At 44.3% G+C, this 12,342-nt stretch overlaps 10 non-coding genes across 10 annotated transcripts; all 10 read right to left on the bottom strand.

Annotated features, from left to right (window-relative positions):
- Positions 1-355: 355 nt before the first annotated feature.
- On the bottom strand, positions 356-437 carry TRNAS-CGA (transfer RNA serine (anticodon CGA)). Its single transcript has one exon. It is a non-coding gene; the product is annotated as a tRNA-Ser (tRNA).
- Positions 438-977: 540 nt separating this feature from the next.
- On the bottom strand, positions 978-1,059 carry TRNAS-CGA (transfer RNA serine (anticodon CGA)). The gene has a single exon. It is a non-coding gene; the product is annotated as a tRNA-Ser (tRNA).
- A 543-nt stretch (positions 1,060-1,602) lies between these two features.
- Positions 1,603-1,684, bottom strand: TRNAS-UGA (transfer RNA serine (anticodon UGA)). The gene has a single exon. It is a non-coding gene; the product is annotated as a tRNA-Ser (tRNA).
- A 1,147-nt stretch (positions 1,685-2,831) lies between these two features.
- On the bottom strand, positions 2,832-2,913 carry TRNAS-CGA (transfer RNA serine (anticodon CGA)). The gene has a single exon. It is a non-coding gene; the product is annotated as a tRNA-Ser (tRNA).
- A 544-nt stretch (positions 2,914-3,457) lies between these two features.
- TRNAS-UGA (transfer RNA serine (anticodon UGA)) lies at positions 3,458-3,539 on the bottom strand. Its single transcript has one exon. It is a non-coding gene; the product is annotated as a tRNA-Ser (tRNA).
- Positions 3,540-4,686: 1,147 nt separating this feature from the next.
- On the bottom strand, positions 4,687-4,768 carry TRNAS-CGA (transfer RNA serine (anticodon CGA)). Its single transcript has one exon. It is a non-coding gene; the product is annotated as a tRNA-Ser (tRNA).
- Positions 4,769-5,312: 544 nt separating this feature from the next.
- TRNAS-UGA (transfer RNA serine (anticodon UGA)) lies at positions 5,313-5,394 on the bottom strand. The gene has a single exon. It is a non-coding gene; the product is annotated as a tRNA-Ser (tRNA).
- Positions 5,395-6,541: 1,147 nt separating this feature from the next.
- TRNAS-CGA (transfer RNA serine (anticodon CGA)) lies at positions 6,542-6,623 on the bottom strand. The gene has a single exon. It is a non-coding gene; the product is annotated as a tRNA-Ser (tRNA).
- A 544-nt stretch (positions 6,624-7,167) lies between these two features.
- On the bottom strand, positions 7,168-7,249 carry TRNAS-UGA (transfer RNA serine (anticodon UGA)). Its single transcript has one exon. It is a non-coding gene; the product is annotated as a tRNA-Ser (tRNA).
- A 1,146-nt stretch (positions 7,250-8,395) lies between these two features.
- On the bottom strand, positions 8,396-8,477 carry TRNAS-CGA (transfer RNA serine (anticodon CGA)). The gene has a single exon. It is a non-coding gene; the product is annotated as a tRNA-Ser (tRNA).
- Positions 8,478-12,342: the final 3,865 nt, after the last annotated feature.

Below are 12,342 nucleotides of genomic sequence, written 5' to 3'. Positions count from 1 at the left end.
GGGCACAGATGAGCGGTAATCAATCACTGCACATTCCTACCCTCTTTTCCCTATATTACTGCGCTGGGAATGGGCACTTAAGAGTACTCAGAAAGAGTCCAAATGCCTAAACAAGACACGCTACATAAAAAAATTACTCTTTTTGTGACTCATCAAGATCAGGCAGGACAGGTCCAGACTACGAACCCTTCCAAACCACCTGCTCTCTTAAACACTTCCTGAGTGTTGAAATTGTCTTAATGTTTACATTTAGTTTGAATTTTTGCTGTTTAACTCTGTGACTTGATGAGGATTGACTAACGAGAAGTGAAAATTTCCTTAACAAACCAAATGGTGTTCATGCAAAATCGGATGTCGCTGCAAGCAGGATTCGAACCTGCGCAGGGAAACCCCATTGGATTTCGAGTCCAACGCCTTAACCACTCGGCCATCGCAGCTCCATGAGTATGATGTCACTGTTGTCGTATATGAGCCATTCGCGGCTCACGTCAGACCGAGACCTAAAAAATAAAGTAACCGAAGGAAGGGGCAGGTACCAGCAGTGCTCTGTTGCCCTCACTTATTTCGCTTGCTTTCATACAATTAATAAAAATAGCAACACGTATCACTCAAAGTGAGTGACAGGGCACAGATGAGCAGTATTCAATCACTGCGCATTTCTACCCTCTTTTCCCTATATTACAGCGCTGGGACCGGGCCCTTAAGTGTACTCAGAAAGAGTCCAAAAGCCTAAACAAGACACTCTACATAAAAAAATGACTCTTTTCGTGACTCGTCATGATCAAGCAGGACAGGTCCAGACTACGAACTCTTTGAACCACCTGCTCTGTAAAACACTTCCGGAGTGTTGAAATTGTCTTAATGTTTACATTTAGTTTGAGTTTTTGCTGTTTAATTCTGTGACTTGATGAGGATTGCGTAACGAGAAGTGAACATTTCCTTAACAAACCAAATGGTGTTCATGCAAAATCGCCCGATGCTGCAAGCAGGATGCGAACCTGCGCAGGGAAACCCCATCGAATTTCGAGTCCAACGCCTTAAACACTCGGCCATCGCAGCTCCATGAGTATGATGTCACTGTTGTCGTATATGAGCCATGCGCTGCTCACGTCAGGCTGAGACCTAAAAAATAAAGTAACAAAAGGACGGGGCAGGAACCAGCAGTGCCCTGTTGCCCTCACTTATTTCACATGCTTTCATACAATTAATAAAAATAGCAACACGTATCACTCAAAGTGAGTGACAGGGCACAGATGAGCGGTAATCATTCACTGTGCATTTCTACCCTCTTTTCCCTCTATTACGGCGGTGGCAACGGGCCCTTAAGTGTACTCAGAAAAAGTCCAAAAGCCTAAACAAGACACGCTTCATAAAAAAAAATACTCTTTTCCTGACTTGTCTAAATCAGGCAGGACATGTCCAGACTACAAACCATTCCTAGCCACCTGCTCTCTGAAACACTTCCTGGGTGTAGAAATTGTCTCAATGTTTACATATAGTTTGAGTTTTTGCCGTTTAACTCTGTGACTTGATGAGGATTGCATAACGAGAAGTGAACATTTACTTAACTAAACCAAATGGTGTTCATGCAAAATATCATGACGCTGCAAGCAGGATTCGAACCTACGCGGGGAAACCCCATTGGATTTCAAGTCCAACGCCTTAACCACTCGGCCATCACAGCTGCGTGAGTATGTTGTCACTGTTGTCGTATACGAGCCATGCGCTGCTCACATCAGGCCGAGACCTAAAAATTAAAGTAACGGAAGGACGGGGCACGTACCAGCAGTGCCCTGTCTCCCTCACTTATTTCGCATGCTTTCATACAATTAATAAAAATAGCAACAAGCATCACTCAAAGTGAGTGACAGGGCACAGATGAGCAGTAATCAATCACTGCACATTTCTGCCCTCTTTTCCCTATATTACGGCTCTGGAATGGGCCCTTAAGTGTACTCAGAAAGAGTCCAAAAGCCTAAACAAGATACGCTACATAACAAAATTACTCTTTTCGTGACTCGTCAAGATCAGGCAGGACAGGTCCAGACTACGAACCCTTCCGAGCCACCTGCTCTCTAAAACACTTCCTGAGTGTTGAAATTGTCTTAATGTTTACATTTAGTTTGAGTTTTTGCTGTTTAACTCTGTTACTTGATGAGGATTGCGTAACGAGAAGTGAACATTTCCTTATCAAACCAAATGGTGTTCATGCAAAATCGCACGAGGCTGGAAGCAGGATTCGGACCTGCGCAGGGAAACCCCATTGATTTCGAGTCCAACGCCTTAACCACTCGGCCATTGCAGCTCCATGTTGTCGTATACGAGCCATTCGCTGCTCACGTCAGACCGAGACCTAAAAAATAAAGTAACAGAAGGAAGGGGCAGGTACCAGCAGGGCTCTGTTGCCCTCACTTATTTCGCTTGCTTTCATACAATTAATAAAAATAGCAACACGTATCACTCAAAGTGAGTGACAGGGCACAGATGAGCAGTAATCAATCACTGCGCATTTCTACCCTCTTTTCCCTATATTACAGCGCTGGGACTGGGCCCTTAAGTGTACTCAGAAAGAGTCCAAAAGCCTAAACAAGACACTCTACAAAAAAAAAATGACTCTTTTCGTGACTCGTCAAGATCAAGCAGGACAGGTCCAGACTACGAACCCTTTAAACCACCTGCTCTCTAAAACACTTCCAGAGTGTTGAAATTGTCGTAATGTTTACATTTAGTTTGAGTTTTTGCTGTTTAATTCTGTGACTTGATGAGGATTGCGTAACGAGAAGTGAACATTTCCTTAACAAACCAAATGGTGTTCATGCAAAATCGCCCGATGCTGCAAGCAGGATGCGAACCTGCGCAGGGAAACCCCATTGAATTTCGAGTCCAACGCCTTAACCACTCGGCCATCGCAGCTCCATGAGAATGATGTCTCTGTTGTCGTATATGAGCCATGCGCTGCTCACGTCAGGCCGAGACCTAAAAAATAAAGTAACAAAAGGACGGGGCAGGAACCAGCAGTGCCCTGTTGCCCTCACTTATTTCACATGCTTTCATACAATTAATAAAAATAGCAACACGTATCACTCAAAGTGAGTGACAGGGCACAGATGAGCGGTAATCATTCACTGTGCATTTCTACCCTCTTTTCCCTCTATTACGGCGGTGGCAACGGGCCCTTAAGTGTACTCAGAAAAAGTCCAAAAGCCTAAACAAGACACGCTTCATAAAAAAAAAATACTCTTTTCCTGACTTGTCTAGATCAGGCAGGACATGTCCAGACTACAAACCATTCCTAGCCACCTGCTCTCTGAAACACTTCCTGGGTGTAGAAATTGTCTCAATGTTTACATATAGTTTGAGTTTTTGCCGTTTAACTCTGTGACTTGATGAGGATTGCATAACGAGAAGTGAACATTTACTTAACTAAACCAAATGGTGTTCATGCAAAATATCATGACGCTGCAAGCAGGATTCGAACCTACGCGGGGAAACCCCATTGGATTTCAAGTCCAACGCCTTAACCACTCGGCCATCGCAGCTGCGTGAGTATGACGTCACTGTTGTCGTATACGAGCCATGCGCTGCTCACATCAGGCCGAGACCTAAAAATTAAAGTAACGGAAGGACGGGGCACGTACCAGCAGTGCCCTGTCTCCCTCACTTATTTCGCATGCTTTCATACAATTAATAAAAATAGCAACAAGCATCACTCAAAGTGAGTGACAGGGCACAGATGAGCAGTAATCAATCACTGCACATTTCTGCCCTCTTTTCCCTATATTACGGCTCTGGAATGGGCCCTTAAGTGTACTCAGAAAGAGTCCAAAAGCCTAAACAAGATACGCTACATAACAAAATTACTCTTTTCGTGACTCGTCAAGATCAGGCAGGACAGGTCCAGACTACGAACCCTTCCGAGCCACCTGCTCTCTAAAACACTTCCTGAGTGTTGAAATTGTCTTAATGTTTACATTTAGTTTGAGTTTTTGCTGTTTAACTCTGTTACTTGATGAGGATTGCGTAACGAGAAGTGAACATTTCCTTATCAAACCAAATGGTGTTCATGCAAAATCGCACGAGGCTGGAAGCAGGATTCGGACGTGCGCAGGGAAACCCCATTGATTTCGAGTCCAACGCCTTAACCACTCGGCCATTGCAGCTCCATGTTGTCGTATACGAGCCATTCGCTGCTCACGTCAGACCGAGACCTAAAAAATAAAGTAACCGAAGGAAGGGGCAGGTACCAGCAGGGCTCTGTTGCCCTCACTTATTTCGCTTGCTTTCATACAATTAATAAAAATAGCAACACGTATAATTCAAAGTGAGTGACAGGGCACAGATGAGCAGTAATCAATCACTGCGCATTTCTACCCTCTTTTCCCTATATTACAGCGCTGGGACTGGGCCCTTAAGTGTACTCAGAAAGAGTCCAAAAGCCTAAACAAGACACTCTACAAAAAAAAAATGACTCTTTTCGTGACTCGTCAAGATCAAGCAGGACAGGTCCAGACTACGAACCCTTTAAACCACCTGCTCTCTAAAACACTTCCAGAGTGTTGAAATTGTCGTAATGTTTACATTTAGTTTGAGTTTTTGCTGTTTAATTCTGTGACTTGATGAGGATTGCGTAACGAGAAGTGAACATTTCCTTAACAAACCAAATGGTGTTCATGCAAAATCACCCGATGCTGCAAGCAGGATGCGAACCTGCGCAGGGAAACCCCATTGAATTTCGAGTCCAACACCTTAACCACTCGGCCATCGCAGCTCCATGAGTATGATGTCTCTGTTGTCGTATATGAGCCATGCGCTGCTCACGTCAGGCCGAGACCTAAAAAATAAAGTAACAAAAGGACGGGGCAGGAACCAGCAGTGCCCTGTTGCCCTCACTTATTTCACATGCTTTCATACAATTAATAAAAATAGCAACACGTATCACTCAAAGTGAGTGACAGGGCACACATGAGCGGTAATCATTCACTGTGCATTTCTACCCTCTTTTCCCTCTATTACGGCGGTGGCAACGGGCCCTTAAGTGTACTCAGAAAAAGTCCAAAAGCCTAAACAAGACACGCTTCATAAAAAAAAAATACTCTTTTCCTGACTTGTCTAGATCAGGCAGGACATGTCCAGACTACAAACCATTCCTAGCCACCTGCTCTCTGAAACACTTCCTGGGTGTAGAAATTGTCTCAATGTTTACATATAGTTTGAGTTTTTGCCGTTTAACTCTGTGACTTGATGAGGATTGCATAACGAGAAGTGAACATTTACTTAACTAAACCAAATGGTGTTCATGCAAAATATCATGACGCTGCAAGCAGGATTCGAACCTACGTGGGGAAACCCCATTGGATTTCAAGTCCAATGCCTTAACCACTCGGCCATCGCAGCTGCGTGAGTATGACGTCACTGTTGTCGTATACGAGCCATGCGCAGCTCACATCAGGCCGAGACCTAAAAATTAAAGTAACGGAAGGACGGGGCACGTACCAGCAGTGCCCTGTCTCCCTCACTTATTTCGCATGCTTTCATACAATTAATAAAAATAGCAACAAGCATCACTCAAAGTGAGTGACAGGGCACAGATGAGCAGTAATCAATCACTGCACATTTCTGCCCTCTTTTCCCTATATTACGGCTCTGGAATGGGCCCTTAAGTGTACTCAGAAAGAGTCCAAAAGCCTAAACAAGATACGCTACATAACAAAATTACTCTTTTCGTGACTCGTCAAGATCAGGCAGGACAGGTCCAGACTACGAACCCTTCCGAGCCACCTGCTCTCTAAAACACTTCCTGAGTGTTGAAATTGTCTTAATGTTTACATTTAGTTTGAGTTTTTGCTGTTTAACTCTGTTACTTGATGAGGATTGCGTAACAAGAAGTGAACATTTCCTTATCAAACCAAATGGTGTTCATGCAAAATCGCACGAGGCTGGAAGCAGGATTCGGACCTGCGCAGGGAAACCCCATTGATTTCGAGTCCAACGCCTTAACCACTCGGCCATTGCAGCTCCATGTTGTCGTATACGAGCCATTCGCTGCTCACGTCAGACCGAGACCTAAAAAATAAAGTAACCGAAGGAAGGGGCAGGTACCAGCAGGGCTCTGTTGCCCTCACTTATTTCGCTTGCTTTCATACAATTAATAAAAATAGCAACACGTATCACTCAAAGTGAGTGACAGGGCACAGATGAGCAGTAATCAATCACTGCGCATTTCTACCCTCTTTTCCCTATATTACAGCGCTGGGACTGGGCCCTTAAGTGTACTCAGAAAGAGTCCAAAAGCCTAAACAAGACACTCTACAAAAAAAAAATGACTCTTTTCGTGACTCGTCAAGATCAAGCAGGACAGGTCCAGACTACGAACCCTTTAAACCACCTGCTCTCTAAAACACTTCCAGAGTGTTGAAATTGTCGTAATGTTTACATTTAGTTTGAGTTTTTGCTGTTTAATTCTGTGACTTGATGAGGATTGCGTAACGAGAAGTGAACATTTCCTTAACAAACCAAATGGTGTTCATGCAAAATCGCCCGATGCTGCAAGCAGGATGCGAACCTGCGCAGGGAAACCCCATTGAATTTCGAGTCCAACGCCTTAACCACTCGGCCATCGGAGCTCCATGAGAATGATGTCTCTGTTGTCGTATATGAGCCATGCGCTGCTCACGTCAGGCCGAGACCTAAAAAATAAAGTAACAAAAGGACGGGGCAGGAACCAGCAGTGCCCTGTTGCCCTCACTTATTTCACATGCTTTCATACAATTAATAAAAATAGCAACACGTATCACTCAAAGTGAGTGACAGGGCACAGATGAGCGGTAATCATTCACTGTGCATTTCTACCCTCTTTTCCCTCTATTACGGCGGTGGCAACGGGCCCTTAAGTGTACTCAGAAAAAGTCCAAAAGCCTAAACAAGACACGCTTCATAAAAAAAAAATACTCTTTTCCTGACTTGTCTAGATCAGGCAGGACATGTCCAGACTACAAACCATTCCTAGCCACCTGCTCTCTGAAACACTTCATGGGTGTAGAAATTGTCTCAATGTTTACATATAGTTTGAGTTTTTGCCGTTTAACTCTGTGACTTGATGAGGATTGCATAACGAGAAGTGAACATTTACTTAACTAAACCAAATGGTGTTCATGCAAAATATCATGACGCTGCAAGCAGGATTCGAACCTACGCGGGGAAACCCCATTGGATTTCAAGTCCAACGCCTTAACCACTCGGCCATCGCAGCTGCGTGAGTATGACGTCACTGTTGTCGTATACGAGCCATGCGCTGCTCACATCAGGCCGAGACCTAAAAATTAAAGTAACGGAAGGACGGGGCACGTACCAGCAGTGCCCTGTCTCCCTCACTTATTTCGCATGCTTTCATACAATTAATAAAAATAGCAACAAGCATCACTCAAAGTGAGTGACAGGGCACAGATGAGCAGTAATCAATCACTGCACATTTCTGCCCTCTTTTCCCTATATTACGGCTCTGGAATGGGCCCTTAAGTGTACTCAGAAAGAGTCCAAAAGCCTAAACAAGATACGCTACATAACAAAATTACTCTTTTCGTGACTCGTCAAGATCAGGCAGGACAGGTCCAGACTACGAACCCTTCCGAGCCACCTGCTCTCTAAAACACTTCCTGAGTGTTGAAATTGTCTTAATGTTTACATTTAGTTTGAGTTTTTGCTGTTTAACTCTGTTACTTGATGAGGATTGCGTAACAAGAAGTGAACATTTCCTTATCAAACCAAATGGTGTTCATGCAAAATCGCACGAGGCTGGAAGCAGGATTCGGACCTGCGCAGGGAAACCCCATTGATTTCGAGTCCAACGCCTTAACCACTCGGCCATTGCAGCTCCATGTTGTCGTATACGAGCCATTCGCTGCTCACGTCAGACCGAGACCTAAAAAATAAAGTAACCGAAGGAAGGGGCAGGTACCAGCAGGGCTCTGTTGCCCTCACTTATTTCGCTTGCTTTCATACAATTAATAAAAATAGCAACACGTATCACTCAAAGTGAGTGACAGGGCACAGATGAGCAGTAATCAATCACTGCGCATTTCTACCCTCTTTTCCCTATATTACAGCGCTGGGACTGGGCCCTTAAGTGTACTCAGAAAGAGTCCAAAAGCCTAAACAAGACACTCTACAAAAAAAAATGACTCTTTTTGTGACTCGTCAAGATCAAGCAGGACAGGTCCAGACTACGAACCCTTTAAACCACCTGCTCTCTAAAACACTTCCAGAGTGTTGAAATTGTCGTAATGTTTACATTTAATTTGAGTTTTTGCTGTTTAATTCTGTGACTTGATGAGGATTGCGTAACGAGAAGTGAACATTTCCTTAACAAACCAAATGGTGTTCATGCAAAATCGCCCGATGCTGCAAGCAGGATGCGAAACTGCGCAGGGAAACCCCATTGAATTTCGAGTCCAATGCCTTAACCACTCGGCCATCGCAGCTCCATGAGTATGATGTCTCTGTTGTCGTATATGAGCCATGCGCTGCTCATGTCAGGCCGAGACCTAAAAAATAAAGTAACAAAAGGACGGGGCAGGAACCAGCAGTGCCCTGTTGCCCTCACTTATTTCACATGCTTTCATACAATTAATAAAAATAGCAACACGTATCACTCAAAGTGAGTGACAGGGCACAGATGAGCGGTAATCATTCACTGTGCATTTATACCTTCTTTTCCCTCTATTACGGCGGTGGCAACGGGCCCTTAAGTGTACTCAGAAAAAGTCCAAAAGCCTAACCAAGACACGCTTCATGAAAAAATATTACTCTTTTCGTGATTTGTCTAGATCAGGCAAACAGGTCCAGACTACAAACCCTTCCGAGCCACCTGCTCTGTAAAACACTTCCTGGGTGTAGAAATTGTCTCAATGTTTACAACTAGTTTGAGTTTTTGCCGTTTAACTCTGTGCCGCTCGCAGTCGCATTGTGAAGAAACCCTTTCTTGCCTTGTGAAACCCGTATTTGAGAGTCCTGCCTGTGACTTGGGAGCTCGTGTGCTCAGTCACTACTGACATCAGGAGGCCAATCTTACAGTGCTGCTGAGACCGGGAGCGGGACTGCGAGGACCAGGAGCACTTGCGCTACACCACTCCGCGCACCTGGTGCCTCTTCCCGCCCCTCCTCTGTGTGAGCATAAGACGACTCGCGGCCCCCGCTCCGCGGGTGCCGCTCGCAGTCGCATTGTGAAGAAACCCTTTCTTGTCTTGTGAAACCCGTATTTGAGAGTCCTGCCTGTGACTTGGGAGCCCGTGTGCTCAGTCACTACTGACATCAGGAGGCCGATCTTACAGTGCTGCTGAGACCGGGAGCGGGACTGCGAGGACCAGGAGCGCTTGCGCTACACCACTCCGCGCAGCTGGTGCCTCTTCCCGCCCCCTCCTCTGTGTGAGCATAAGACGACTCGCGGCCCCCGCTCCGCGGGAGCCACTCCCAGTCGCATTGTGAAGAAACCCTTTCTTGCCTTGTGAAACCCGTATTTGAGAGTCCTGCCTGTGACTTGGGAGCCCGTGTGCTCAGTCACTACTGACATCAGGAGGCCAATCTTACAGTGCTGCTGAGACCGGGAGCGGGACTGCGAGGACCAGGAGCGCTTGCGCTACACCACTCCGCGCACCTGGTGCCTCTTCCCGCCCACCTCCTCTTCCTACCAAACCCAGCCTTTAGACGCGTACGCGGGATGCGCGCGGACGGAAGAGCGGGCGAAGACCGGGCAAAGAGCGGGCCCTCTATGGCCCTCAGTGGCTGAGGTAGGCTGGGCTGGGCCACGATATATTCATTTGCAAGTGATTTGTGTAGAGTGCCTTTTTGGGACGCCCGATAGGAGATATATGTGGACACTGACGAGCATTCACTAGTTGCATAATAAAGGACTCTGTGTAATACTCAGTGATTGCTATATATAATATCTGAACCATATTCTGCTGTCTGGCTGCTTCATTTGTGAAGGATGACTGCAAAAAAACTACGTTCCGGAAGAGTCCTAGGGGGAAGGTCATGTACAAAAACCAGATCTAACCCCTTGAGGAATAAATTTGACAATGGGGTTTTAATGAAGGGTCAGAAGCAGTTATTGCAATTATGGGAACAACCTGTAGTAATCCCGGAGATAGGTGGTACTCAGATGGCGCCTTTGGTGGGGGCGCCATCAGTGGTGGAAAAAGACTTATTGTTCCCTAAACTAGCATCCTCTGTGGCTAATCTTTCAGTATACACTTCAGGGGGAGAAATGCCTGAGAATAATATAAAAGATACAATTACACTTCGATCTAACACTCCCTTCGGTGCAGAATGTCCCGATGTGGCTATAAAAGGAGAATCCTTCTTGTCTAGTATTGACCTTGAATTATGTGGCCGTTACATGGAGGATGGAAATTTCAATCATTTGAATCCCAGTAAGGCGGCATCGGGAGCAACTCCGTCAGGATTATTGCTATATAGTAGTACTCCCTCTATAACATCTGATGACATTCCTTCATTACAGAATGATTCTAGGAGTTTATTACTTAATCTATCCGGTATTTGCCCCATTGCCGCTTCTGGATTGCCGAAAGAAGATAGACCTATCTCTGATTGTTTAATAGCTTTAGAACACTTGTTGTCCTCCATACTGTCTTTATTGAGCAAATTTGTTGGGAATTCTGGCTGTACCTTGGACTCAGTTACCCAGATTCTGAAGGTATTGTTGGCAAAAAGTGCAGAAAATGGGACTACTGTTGTCCCGGAGACTGTTTTTCCTTTTGACAGCAATAATTTATCCGAAAGAAATGCTCCTGCAGTGATGCCAGAAATGGTTAAAAAAATGAGTCCTTAGGGAATTCCATCCCTTCTGTTTCTAATGGTATGCAGATATTAGAACCAATCCTAAAAGAGGAAAGTTTGGAGGAGGATCTCACGGTGGGAAAAGAGTTATTCCCAATTTTTATCACTGAAAGAAAGGAACCTGAAGTGAATTCTGATGAAAACGGAAAAGTTATTAAAAGTAGAAAGAATAAAGGGAAAAACAGGAAACCCGTTCGTAAGTACAAGAAAAAAAAACAGAGGCAAATCATTTTCCAAAAACATATGATCAATGAAGACTATAATGAGCCAGAGATTGAAGATAAATCTCTATTGGATATTTTTTCTAACAAGGTGATCGATGGTACCAATGGTTCTGTAGTTAATTGTTCTCGTAATAATGATGAAAATAGAAGGGAGGCAAGACCATATTTACCGTTTGGAAGTGGGTCCAGGATTTTAACATAGCCATATTGGTAACGGTATGAAAGCTAAAGGTGCCTCCCAGCATTTAAAGCACAGTATCGCTGGCAGTGGCACCCTAATTTTTCGTTTGCCCTGAAGAAATTGCCTGATAAAATACCTAAGGCAATGAAACATGTCGGCTGTGAGCTGAGTACGAATCGATAGGTAGTATTCGTACCCCTCCTTTTATTTTACATGTTTACTGTAAGCAACAAGAAAATATGAGTAAAAAGGTTGTTGTAGCTTGTTGCGCAGTATTTTTTGTGTTATATGTTGAACGTTGTTAGTCTTTGTCACATATAAGTTTTGCGTACACTGCACCATTCACTGTCTCCCTCTTTCCTTTGGGTTTTCGGACACGTTTACGTTAAGCTATTTGACACCGATGATGAGAACAGGGCCATCCTGGTGAGTACCAACCAGGGGTCCCATTGGTGGTGCGCCCGTGAGGTGTCATCTAGCTATTCACACTTTTTTCAAATGTTGTCCTTCTAGTGGATGTTTGTACTGTGTTGTCTGGTTACGTGTCTATCAGAGACGGGCTACCTTTTATTTATGGCAATAGACTGAAACAGAGTAATAATCTCTATAATTAGAGGTATGATTAGTACGATCATTTGACAATCTATAGCTGTTTACAGTTCTACATTAATGTTTTGCCAGTAGGACTGGGTCAAATTGTGATTAGTGCTCGTAATAATGGTACCAACACTGTGGAAGTCCATCTTCAAGAGAATAATTTAACACCGCCCAGTGTTCCAATTGAAGAAGAAATGAGAATTATGCCTTCTGTATCAGGAGTACTTAATCCATCGGCGCCTATCTTTCAACTACCAGTTGATGTTGCTATAAACTCTTCTTCTCTACAATTTAAAATGTCTAATTCATATGTGGACACCTTGACTTTGGACTTCTTGCCATTATTTGATTCTGATTTATACCTAAATAGGTCATGGTTGCTCAATTGTTTTAAAGATATTGATTGTTTAAAATTAATTCAGTCGAATGACATTGATTTGGTTTCCTTAGTAGGGTACGAAAATGGTCTATGTGTACTGGCAAAAT

This window comes from Lissotriton helveticus, chromosome 11, assembly GCF_964261635.1.
Source record: "Lissotriton helveticus chromosome 11, aLisHel1.1, whole genome shotgun sequence".
Taxonomy (NCBI): domain Eukaryota; kingdom Metazoa; phylum Chordata; class Amphibia; order Caudata; family Salamandridae; genus Lissotriton; species Lissotriton helveticus.
This window is presented reverse-complemented; position numbering and strand designations above follow the sequence as displayed.